Here is a 13,404-nt window from a genome sequence, read left to right on the forward strand (position 1 = left end):
AATTTATTTGTGGATGCACAATGAAATTTCAGAATTGTGGATAGAAAAATGTTAGAACTTTATTTCAATTAATTAAAAAAAATAACTGAAATTATATCATGATTCAATACAGAAAAATATTCTTATTTATTTGATTCATTTGGAAACACAAATTTTAGGTTCCCCTTTTTATATGTAGATTTTATTTTCTTTCATAATTTTGTGCCTTACCTACATTTTACGCATATAAATTTATTGCGAATTTTTTAAAACCATCAATAATATCAACAGATACATGCTATTCTAGAATGGTTATAGAAAAGAATGCTGAATTTTTTTGGGGAAATGGATCTTTCTAAATAATATTGACAATATAATACATACTTTTTTGCTATATTCCATTTTAACTTTAAAGCCGGTTCTTTAAAACAGTTTCGAAAACGTAAATACCTAAGCGCTTTAACGAACTGCGACTTCATATCATATGCACCATCAAAATGAGTGAGTTTCTACTAGATAATTGGATCTTAGTACGAAGAAATTGCACGAGCATTAAGTCACGTTTTTACATATCAATTTCCTGTTTGGGGGCTTGATGGCAGATTTAATGCTTGTATTCCTTAACAAGACTTTGGGCCATTCATTGTGTATGTAACTACTGAATGGATAATTTATATAATGAATCGTAAATTACTTTTGCTCAGTGACTGGTACCGCCATCTGTTGGAATTACTTTGAATTTTCTTTCAAGATTTTGCATAGTTTCAGAGAGAATTTGAAAATAAACTCATGACTTCAATAAATGCGTGATGTGAAGCTTAATAAATAGGTGCACTGTCACGTTCCATGGCATATATATGTATTTATTTTGGTGAATTTAGTAGGATAATCTGTTATTTAAAGCTGTCAAAAGTAAATGAACATGTAGTTGAATTTGAATTTAAAAATTCTCATCCTTTTCAATTGTATAATATCGACCTAGAATTTTCATTCCACTTTTTTCATTTGCTTTTGTAGCAGAATTCTACCAGAAGATTAGAGATTTTGTGTATTAAAAGAAATATATCTGAAAGAAATTTCTTTCAGTAATATGCATAGGTTCAAAGAGTACTCGAATTAAATTTCTGAGCGATCAGTCCGTGAAATAATGTGTAATAAATAAAATACGATATTCTATGGTATGTTTTTGAAAAAGGTTTACTAAATCTAGAATGATTGTCCCTTTTTGTAAGCTGTCAAAAGCAAATGAATCTTTGCAATGATTTAAAATTTTAAACATTTTGAAATTCGGAATTATTGCATTAAAAAAACTGTTTACAGTTTTAAAATTTAGTTTTAGATTTTTCTTTTTATTCGCATAAAAATTATTTAAGTATTAAGAATACTAAAGATTTTTAAATATTTAGAGAAAAGGTTATATTTTAAAATAAATGCTATGATAAAATGAATAAGTAAATGTGTTATTTCTGAAATACTTTTTAAAATTTCATGATATATTTAACATATTTATAAGCTTAATAACATAATTTATTTGATAATTCAGTGATTTTTTTGTGATTATTTGATAATTGTGATAGTGATTATTTGATAATTTATTTAAGCTTTTAGATATCTTTTTCGCTTGCTCTATAACTGAAAATATGGGTAGCAGAGGAAAAATGTTGAAAAAAATAAAGTAAGGATTTCAATAAATTCTTTATATGCTGTGTATTTTTTCGTAACTGTAATTCAAATGGTGCCTTACTTATTTTTCTTTTGCTTAGCACAACAGCTTATTTAACTACGAAGGAAACGAAAAAAAAATTCTATAATCAATGGAAAAAGTACAAGTTTTATGAATATAAAATTCTTTTTACTATATTTAATTATAAATTATTATTATTATTGAAATTATTTATAATTATAAGCTGTTTTTATGAATGAAATGCTACGATGCTAAGATTAAGATTCATTAGTTCTGAAATATTTTTTGAAATCAGTAGAATATTTAGAAATTTATTGTTTGAATCTTCGAAATGTATTTTATTTGTAACAACAACATTGCTTTATAGGCTTTAACTGTGTTATCTTTCACAACCTTTCACAACCATAAATTTAATTAGAAGTTGTATAAAATGAGTTTCGAGGGAAAACTTTATCATAGAAACTAATAAGAAATTAATGGGTTTTACAAGGGAAAATGGAATCACGAGAAAACTCGTTTTGGTTTTAGATATTCTATTTTTATGATTCTGAAATATTGTGTGACATATTATTAATCTTCTTTGATGGACGATGCAGAAAACGCTTTTCTATAATTTCATGCAACCTTACAAGTGACGCCATTTAGCGTCGCATAAAAACAACGAATCGTTTCGTAGCAATCATATTTGCACTTATTCTCAATTATTGCATGCGAATACTGATTAAAAATAGCTTATTATTATACAAAAAAAAGTAAAATTTTGCTCTAGTATAGAAAGTTAATTTTAGGATGAAATGTTTCGGAATTTTCGCAAAGAAATTCAAATCTGATATTTCAGTTCAAATATAACTCGGGAGCAACGCTTATGCAACGTAGAAGCAACTAACACCCCTATAAAGCATAAAATGTCGTTTCATTTGATATTATTGCCCTGATTCTTCTAATCGGAAAATGTACATGTAGCTACAGTAAACCTTCATCACTGATATTTTTAACTCTTTATTTTATTTTATTTATTATTGTTCTTTTATCTGAAGAGAATTATTTGTCCTAGTGCAAAATAAATATAGTTTCTACGAAAGGTACAATTTACTTATTTTCAGTTCTTTCTTATTCACACAAAAACAGATCTTCACAGTTATTCTGAGAAAACTGCCCCTTAAAAATTTCTAGAAACTGAGCTTTTGTTCTGGTTGAATGAAAGAAACTCAAGAATATTTGCTCAGTAAAAGGAAAGGAAAGTTCTTTGCTATTCTTGAGGTATTTGACTTGATATAAAAGCGAATTCTAAGAATAGATTTAAAGATTTTTTCTTTGAATTTGATACTTAAGAATTCGCATTCATGTAAAGTATGAACAAGATGCCTTTCAGAATTTAAAAAAAAAATGGTTTGAGAAAATCTTCTCTGATATTTGGTATGACTAGAAATACACTTTTATTAGATTTTCAAAATAAATTTTATAAAAGTACACTGCACGTATTATCTGAAAGATTTCAAAAATTATTTTCTTTTTAAAACAATTGATGATATATCATTTATGAAAAATAATATTTAGCTGAAGATTTATGTCAGTAGTTCTGAGTGATTATTGTCTAAGTTCATGGAAGTGAAAATTCTTAAAAATAAAATAAAATACTGTTAATGAAAAACAGGACGCAATATTTGAGAAAATTGATTTTATATATTTTACTGTTGCATTTGCTGATTATCTTTCTAAAAATATTTTTTTCAATAAAGTGAGATCACAATCCAACAAAATATCCCCACTCACCATTTAGAAACTGATGAAACTTTTCATAAAGAATTTCCATAAGGTCCATTACTATACCACCGAATCTTTTATCAAATAGCTTCACCAAACTATTCACGTTTGCATGGAAATGTAAATTTTCGATACCTTATACATGTTCATTCTATAAAGTGAAAAGTATTTCCTGAGTCGAAAGGAAAATATTTTCATTGAAATGTATATGAAAGCATATTTTCCAACATTTTAACAACATAAGTAACTACTATTCATGTGGATCCAAAGTTTTTGCAGTTAGGTAGTAATCTTTTATTGTTTTCAAACTTAATTTATTGTTGAATATTTTGGTCGTTTAGACATTCTGTACTTAATCATATGTGCAGTACCATTAAGAAACGATGATACACATAAAAAATTGCTCGTATCTTACAGGATTATTATTTAGAGAGTAACTTTTGAAACTACTTTGTGGAATTGCTTTTTATTTATTATGAAAGGCTTATCTAAAATCTCTGAAACATACAGAAATGGCTCCTTCGAATGACTATAGAACATTACAAATAATCCGAAAATGGCAAAATTAAAATTAGAATTTGGTAGATTTTTACAAAAAAGAGAAAATAACGTTCATGTCAGAATAATTACATTTACAGAAGTTGTGCATAAATAGAATGTATGCGTATTTTAATTTTTAAATCTGTAATTAGGTGAAAGAAAGAATAAATTAATTAGTTTATATTAATTACCATTACTTTTCAGCAAATAAACGGGCGGTAAAAATAATGCAATCGATTTATTAATTTAGTTGATTAGCATTTCTGTAATAAACTGCCTGAGAAAATACATTTTTGTCGCATTTAAAAATATCGGTTTCTGACACAGCCATGAGGAACGAATGGAACGGTTCCTTATCGATTGAATTCTCTTTTTGAAAAAAATGTTTATTAAATCTCGAGATCATTTACATCCTATTTAAATGCAATCGATATATTTTCTCAGAGTTTTAAAAATCTTCTATTCCTGCTTTCGTTCGATGGCAGAAATGAACCGATTCTCCAACGTCCTCTTGAGGAAAAGCAAATAAACGCAGTGAACGCGTAAATATTTTGAGTAGCCTTCGTCAAACACGGGGAATATCAGTGAATGATTCTGACAATCTATAATAAGTATTTAATATTCATTAGCAGAATGCATAGGCGATTTTCGAGTTTCGCTATCATCCCTCGTTTCACTCAGAAGTTGGATAAACACTGTGCGCAGTAAAATAAATAGTAATAATAAAGATAAATAGTAATAGTAATAATAAAATAATTAAATTTGAAAAAAAATTGTAAAGCTCTATTACCAACACTTTGCGAGGTGATCAAAGAGTTGACCAAGTTAATAAAAGGACAACTATATTTTTCCTCAAATGTAAATTTAAAAAAGTTTGTACAAGAAAATAAAATTAATTGTTGTATATATTGTATATTTTAAATGGTTTGAGTAAGAACGTAACATTTCAATATAAAGGAAAAGTACGATGGTTTTTATATTTTGATGATTATTAAATTTTTTTTTTCGTAATTAGATTTTCATTCTTGGACGACTGAGTTCTTTTTCTGAAAAGCTGTTTATAATAACCCCAAATAATTTACATCCTATTTAAATGTAATCGAAATATGAGAAATATTCTCTGAGCTTAACAATTTTTCTAGTACACCTTTCGTTTCTGTGGTAAAAGTAATGAGCCCATTTTTCAACGTCTTCTTGAGGAAAAGCAAACAGGGACATTGAATGCGTCAGTATTTTGAGTAGGATCCCTTCTAACATCGAGAATACCAATGAATGATTCTGACAATCTATAATAAGTGTTTAATATTCATTAGCAGAATGCGTAGGCGCTTTTCGAGTTTCGTTACGGTCGCTCGTTTTGCTTTGAAGTTGGATAAACAGCCTGCGAATTGGGGAAAGGCAGTAAGTAATAAGAAGAATAAATAATTGCTTTTAATAAAAAGACAAGAAGTTCTGCATACACATTTTGGGAGGTGATTTCCTGACGCGGTGCTAATATGTTAAGGTAAAAGCATCTATGCTTCCCCAGAAGCGTAATCGTAAATAAACATAATGGAGGAAAATAGAATCATTTGCTGAAAGGATCGGGCATTTTAAATAGCTGGGGAAAGAATCGTGTTTTGTTTTCGTTATAATAACATGCAAAGAATTTAGTTTGGTGATTCTTGTATATCGACGATTGTTAAAAAATATTACATTTCTTAATTGAATTGCCTTCATAGAGTTATTTTTTAACAGAGATAAGTCAAATTAAGTTGTATTTATATCGTTCTTATAAATGAAATCGCCATATTAGCAGAGTGGGATATTAATTCTGCAAATAGAAAAAAAATATTATTAACTTGATTTTAATGTTTCGATTTATTAAAACATTGACTTAAACAAAAACTTTCCCGCTTTTGTAACATAATTTGGCATAAATAATTTATTACATAATTATATATAATATTATGTTACACAATTATAAATAATTTATTAAATAATTATTTACATTTATAATACTTATAATTTAGATGAAAAGTAACTGAAAAAATCAAGAAAAAAGAGATATTAATCTCTTTCTGGGCTAATGACGAGTTGAATAAAAAACAGACATTTCCAAAATTCGGTTAAAAATACTGTGCGTCATGGGATGAATTCAAAAATTACATTTTCCACAAACACAATTATCTCTTAAATAATTTAGGTAATGTTCCGTCTTGAAATAGATTTTCTTAACTTAATTAACTTTTACGATTTGAATTTACACTTTTAAGGGTATAAAAATATACAGCTTGATTTTTTCGTTGGCCGATACAAGAAAAGATATATTCCTTATCTTTAGCAAACGGTTTCAAAGTCACAACGAAATGTTTTCCTGGCGTGATTTCTATGTAAAGTGAATTTTCCATATTTGATATCATGCAATATTCCCAGTTTCATAAAAAACGAGAGGGATGTAGCATTCAAAATCAGAGCCAAGGTAGGCTTTCTAAAGAGATATTTTATTCCCACTGAAATGATAAAAATTAATGCGATGTTAAAAATGTCAAGATGAAGTTGCTGTTCGGAAATTAGTTGCATTAGCGAATAATCTTTCCAGGAAACTAGTATTTGATACACAAGTCATAATATTCGAAGCATAATTTAAATATTCGTTATGCCGAGTTCGATAAAATATTTATAAAAATTGTGTATAAAAAGTTTTGTTCCCATAATATTGCTTTTAGGCTGAAGAGATCCATTTGTTATGTTCACTGATTAAATTCAAAATTTTAATAAAGCTATCGATTTCTCAAAATTTCACTTTTTCTGTCGATTTTATAAAAATATTCTTTGATTTTTTTTTCTTTAAAAAATCATATGGGTATGAGAAGAAAAATATTTACTACAATACATAAATTAGAATTAACTTGATGTTATATTTAAATATTATAATACATATAGTATATTATATATATTAAATATTATATACATATAATACATATATAGGAAATAATTATACAATGCAAGTATCTTTGAACAATAGAAAAAAACTAATTTTTGTTGCTATTTACTACTTTTTTCTCTCTAGCATAATCATGGACCACAGTGACTAATAGTAGAATCTCATTCTGAGTAGCTGGTGGAATTTCAGGTTAGAGAATTGATCCCACCAAAGCCTTCTGCTCTCACGGATCAAACGCCCTCAGGCTAGTGAGGCATGAAAGTCTGCTGAGCGTAATGCTGGATGAGGAGTAGGATCAAATGCTCTTACGGTGAGGTATGAGGGTCTAAAAAATGTGGTGTTCACTGAGGTGTTATATTCTATCTTCTTGAGGAGTGCCATTTAACTACGATTCAAAATTACAGGGACCGTCCAAAATAGGTTCTATTTAACTTTAAAACGATATGTTAGTCTAAATCATCATAAATCTGTTTTCCCCTTCAGATTCTTTCCAAATACATATGATGTACCTGTCACCTCACTATGAAATCAAATTCGTTTTGAGTTTCTTCTGCGTTTTGATTATTTAATATCAATCTTTCTTTTTTATTTTATTTATATGGTTCGGTTTTCAATTCACTTTGGTTATGCCGAATTGACAAAATAGATTCAATAATTCATTACGTCTCAGAAAAAATTTTTCCCTTTCATTTTCTACAATTTTGCTGTTATCAGAACTGATGGGGTTTCATTGATGCTCTCATTAGAGGAAAATCGCTTCAATAACTGAGAAAAATAAATGCAGTGAAATTTGTTTAATTCGAATGTTTATAAAGTGAAATTTTCATTTCTCTCTAGAATTTCTAACAAACATGAAGTTAAAATATCTCATAAAATTCGAATTTATTTTAGGTTTTTTTAAGTATTAGCTAAAAATTATTTTGCTAGAGGATTTTGCTGCAATACATTCAATAAAATGTTGAATTGCTGCTTTTTTATTTATTGTTGTATTAAAAAAAGCTATAAATATTTCTCACTTTCTACCATACCATGAACATGCTAGATGGGAATTACACAATATTTATTTCTAAGTTTTTTTGAATAATTATTGTAATCAAAATCTGTAGACATCATTTATTTATTAAATGAACCATTTTTAAAATTAATAATTTTTAAGAAGTTAAAAATGTTTTAATTATGCCTTTATTGATATTACTTATTGTTTATTTATTAATAATGTATTATTAATGAAAACATTTAAATATTAAAAATACATTTTATGACTCTTTTCAATTTGAAAATTGCCATTTTCTCTAGCTCCACTCATTTTTATATCAAATGTTACTTAAATCAAAATTTGAAATAAATCGAAATTCTAATGTATCCTTTCAGCTTCAAATGACCAATGTTCTACTCTTTTAATGATGTTGTTTAAGATTTATCTTGACTATTTCCCTGTTTAATGTATAAATAATTATGGTAAGAAATGTAATGCTTTTTTATGCGCATCATTTTATTTATATCAATGTTAAGTTCATAATTAATAATGCATAAAATGCCATTTAATTATTATTATTGCGTTTCATCATATTGTTTAGCGTTTCCATTACATTTTATTGTTCAAGACTATGTATGTCCATTGCAGAATCCATTTCTGATCGATTGAGTCATCAATAGCCAATATTTACACAATGAGAAATGTAAAGTTTAATTTTTAAATATTTCATAAAACAACAGAGATAATAAAGAAAAATCAAATTTGGCTTATTCAAAAATCTGGGATCAGGTACAAGGAATTTAATTCAATAATATTCAGAATACCTTTCTGTCATTCCGAGCTATCTTCAAAATCATACTTCCGTCAAAAGATAAAATATTAAATCTAATTTCGAATGAAATGTTATCTTTCGGATACGTGTGCCACTATTTCACAGTTAATAAATTTTATTGCAATTAAATTAATGAGCAAGAATCTAAGTGCGGAGGGATTAAGATTCCGAAGAGTTGGATAAGTCAGAGATCAGTAAACAAAATAAAGGCAAGGCTTTATTGAATGAATGAGTTAATTAAATTAGAATAAAGTCTTATTAGTGAGTTGAATACAATTGAAGACGTAGAAAACTTATTTACATCTGCGATGTTTTACTTATACTTAATTGAATGTCATGTATTAGTCATTATTATTTACAAGAAAGATGATAACATTCTTATTTACAGAAAGAATTTTTGTGGGCTAGAGAAACAAGGGACTTGCTTGCGATATCGTATGTGATTTAGCTATTTTATCGAGAAGTTATCGTCAATTTGATGTTTAATACAACATGGTATAATCATCTATCGAATTTGAAGAAACTGGATTTTGATTCAATGCGGCATTTGGCAATGATCTTTATTATTGTGATTTCGAGAAATAAGATAATTCTAGATATTTGCTTATGAATTTGTGATCTTCCCAACAATTTATTATATTTACCGTTTAACACAGCCTTTAGAATAATGACCTATAGAATACCAAGATTTTGAAAGTTAAATTAATTTTCGGATTTTTTTTGTATTTATTCAAATATTATGTATGAATGATTATTATTTAAAGAAATGATTTTCAGGAATTCAAGAATCAATAGGCTTTCTGTATGCTAAAAGTGATTTTTTCCCGTAAAAGAAAATTTTCATATTTTATTATATTTAATATAAACTGGAGGTGACGGTGGTGTAATTAACCAGAGCCTTAACTGACGGAATGAGGATGCATTATTTGGTAGTCCTTGTTATTTTTGTAATGGGACACAGTCGATTCTGATTGGTGGTTTATTGTTTCTTTTCGACATATAGATTTTGAAACCTTAATAATAATTATTTGATTAGTAAACAATATTTATTAGATAATAGTTATATAATGTATTAGATAATCTTTATTTGTTTTATTAAATACATTCTAAATGCATTGATAAACGCATTCTATCTAAAATGTAGCATTTGAAAAGGCATTTAAAATATTGAGTTTAAAAACCACTTTTGAGTTTAAACCACTCACAAATTATAGAAAAACTGTAAATTATATATCTACCAAGAAATGGCTAAAATATTCATTATCTAAACAAGGAATGACTTATTATAGAGACGGAAATTATACTTAATTAGTTCATTTCCATAAATGAATGTAAATTATAAAAAAAACATGACTACCTGAAACTTTAAATCTCTCAGACATACAGAGCGGAAAATTTACTTTTGAACTCACCATTTTTATCATTTGAAGAAAGAAGAACAAAATGACAAAGTTTCGAAAAAGAAAAATGGCGCATGCTAATGTAATGACAGAGTAAGACCCAGTGGATTTTGCTGTCCGTAATTACGCTTTGGTCATTTTTTATGTTTCTAACATTTTTTTTCGCTTTTCTTCGCTTTGATTAGAATGTAATCGTGTTAATTTTGCTTTAAGTTTTTCATTGAAGGTAGAATTCAATAAATTAAAATAGAAACAAGGTAATTTTTGCCCGACAGGAGTTTGCGGCAGAAATAATCTCCTGTTAGAAAAGTGAGCCTTCACGTAACTGTTCCAAGAAAACTAAGTAAGCTCTTTTTATCAGCATTCCTTTTTGAACCTTTACAACCAAATATAATTGAGAAAATTAATTTTTCGAGTCAGGTAATTAAATGCGTGTGATGAAGCAAAGGTATAGATTTTTTTTTAATGTTATGCTTATAACATTGATTGGGGTAAGAGATTTAAAAAATGAATGTTGTTGCTAGAAAAATATTTTTTTGTTTTACAATGTTTTTATGATTTGCATGTGAAGATACCTTCATGGCAGAAAAATTTCGTTCAAAACTGTTTTTTTAGTCTAATTAAAATTTGAATTAAACTTTCATTAATTTTTCTAATGTAAGTTTTATAACATTATCTAGTGCTAAGAAATTTTGAGCATGAATATTGTTAATTTTTTTTTCTTGTTCTCATTTTATTTGTATTTCACATATTCATTTTATAAGTCAGAAATATTTCATTTAAATAGTTTTTATATTTATTTCGAAAATGATTTCCCAAAGAAATTGGAAAAAAATCTTTTACTTGATTCTGAAGGATTCGAAAAATTTGATTGCTGGTAAAAAATATTTTATTTGTCATTTGATTTATATATTGATATTTTATTTATATATTTTTTGATTTATATATTCATCTATTTATATATATCTTAAAAAACATTTCATGGCAAAAAACTTAATTTAAGAACTATTGTTATTTTTTGTACTTAATTTTCACAAAGTTTGAAAAAAAAAAAAAAACACATTTTCTTTCCTTTACTACTTTTCAGTGGTAAAATGATTAAATTGATTGATTCAGAAATTTTTTTTTCTGCTTTACGGAAAAATTTATTAAAGCGCAATTTCAGAACAATGATATGAATGTCATCTTGAAATTGAAGGTGGTTTTGGTATTCCAATTCTTTTATATCTTATATTCGGTTGAGAAGAAACTTTAAAAGCAAAACACACAGTGAAATTCTTGTTGAAGTTAAAAAAAAAAAAAAAAACTCTATACCACCAAATTTGAAAGTAGATTCGAGAATTCTTTTCATATTTCATTTCATGAATTTTTTGAAAATTAAGCATTTTATTAATTAAACTAAAAAAATAAATCCCCTTAAAAATATAAATTATCTCAAAATGTACAAAGATTTGATTGGAAGGGTTGTAAAAACCTTTTATTAGCATTGAAAACCGATCTATATTACGATATTTTTTCCTTACAGTTATTTTTATATATGATTTTAAAACAATAAATAAAAGGGCTTTTCTTTAGCATTTATTATTTAGATAGCAGAACTGATTCTCAAGTAGATGGATATGTATCGTTCGAATTGAAAAAATCTTTGGCAATCGTGAAACGAACTTCAAATCGAATGTCTATCAAAGTTTGGAGCTCTGTCATTGGAAAAGTTCCCTTCCAAGAATCAGGGAAGGATGATCATACCTGAAAACTTATCTTTCTTGATTTCTGATGATGAGTTATCGTCAACCTTGATGCTTTTAGGGTAATCGATGTCTTTGATCTGCCGGAATGTTTCTTTTAGATTTTCTAAACAATTTTATCTACTTCAAACTCGAGGTTTTTAATTCGAAAGATCTATCAGTTGATCTATATTAAATTTGCCAACGGAGACAAAATGTCTTAATGGTGATAGAAGTTTGGAAAAGTGGATTGCAAGTTTTTTTTACATAATAAGAATTAAATGACGAACGAATATATATGATACTAAAATTTATACGTTGCAAAAATGTTGCTTCTTCGTCTGACAGCAGTGTTGTTAGAAAAATGGCACTCCTAACATTTGAAAGTCATTACTTCGACTATTGTCTTAAACTATAGTCTGCTTACAACTGCAGAATCATCTGGTGGTTTAATTTGGAATTTCTGCTATCAATGAATTATCCCTTCGTAGTGGAAGTTGCTTTATATTTGTAATATACCATATATATCCAAATGAACCAATATAAAAATTCTTTTCTTTGTATATTCATTGTCTGTAGACATAAATTTAAACTACTATTCCTTTTAAAGAGTTTAATTAACTATGCTTGTCTTCGCTAAAATATACAGAATTTTCGATGATGAAATTTCTAATTAAGGAAAATAAATATTATGTTGTCTATATATACACGAATATACACGAATGAATTCATGTATATACACAAGTTATATATACACGAATGGGTTGGTATAGATAATATTAACTCTAATTAGTTCAGACATGTAATTATCTGAGAGTTAGCTTGCGACAGACAACTTATATAATGTATATTAGAATATGTTTGATATTTTTATAACTGATCAAAATTTGCCAAGATTTATGCCTGATGCAAAATAATTCTTACTGTTTATTACTAGTTTTTTCAGAATAATCTATAATGAAACTGTGCCAATGTATTTTCTAGAAGCATAGCTTCAAAAGAATTTTGACATTTCCTGGTCAGAATGTCTATTTCAATCACTAATAATATATTATAGATGCCAAGCGAATAAAATTAGGTCATTAGTCTTTAAAATATTAATTTCAGTTTGTGTCAATTCATTCAAAGTTAGACAACTTGTAGCCAGTCTCGGAGGAATTTAAAATGATTATATTACTAATTTAATCACGAAATCATACTTAAAGCTCTCGCCGAACCTATTAAAGACTCTTAACAGCGACAACAAACCAAGTACCAGCTCTTTCATCTGCTATAAAGGAGCTGAAGTATTTTCCGAGTGCTTTTATGAAAATCTCAAAACCCACTAGTGTGAATTTGTAAATAGCCAGAGATCATTAGATTAAATTTAAATAAGAATGTATGCATCTACAGATATTTATGCACAAATAAGGTTCAGTTCGGTTGATTCTGTCTTAAAGTTGAATATAAGTTCAAAAGCTTGATTTATTAATTGAATAACATCTGAACTGATTGCGTGTATAAATGCAAGTTATTTATCTGAATAGACAAATTTGCTCTATGCGGAAAATTTAAATTAGAAAAGCCACACTTACTGAAG

At 27.2% G+C, this 13,404-nt stretch overlaps 1 protein-coding gene across 4 annotated transcripts in view; it reads right to left on the bottom strand.

Annotated features, from left to right (window-relative positions):
- LOC129959505 (muscarinic acetylcholine receptor DM1-like) overlaps nucleotides 1–13,404 on the bottom strand; it is a 282,793-nt gene that overhangs the window by 18,891 nt on the left and 250,498 nt on the right. The window contains exon 1 of one of the 4 annotated variants that reach the window (XM_056072369.1): nucleotides 364–481. The exons of the other annotated variants lie outside the window; for them this stretch is intronic. The gene's annotated coding sequence lies outside the window, so the exon portion shown is untranslated. Of the gene's footprint in view, nucleotides 1–363; nucleotides 482–13,404 lie in introns of those variants that run through there. 4 annotated transcript variants of the gene reach the window in all.

The sequence above is a fragment of the Argiope bruennichi genome, chromosome X1, assembly GCF_947563725.1.
Source record: "Argiope bruennichi chromosome X1, qqArgBrue1.1, whole genome shotgun sequence".
Taxonomy (NCBI): Eukaryota; Metazoa; Arthropoda; class Arachnida; order Araneae; family Araneidae; genus Argiope; species Argiope bruennichi.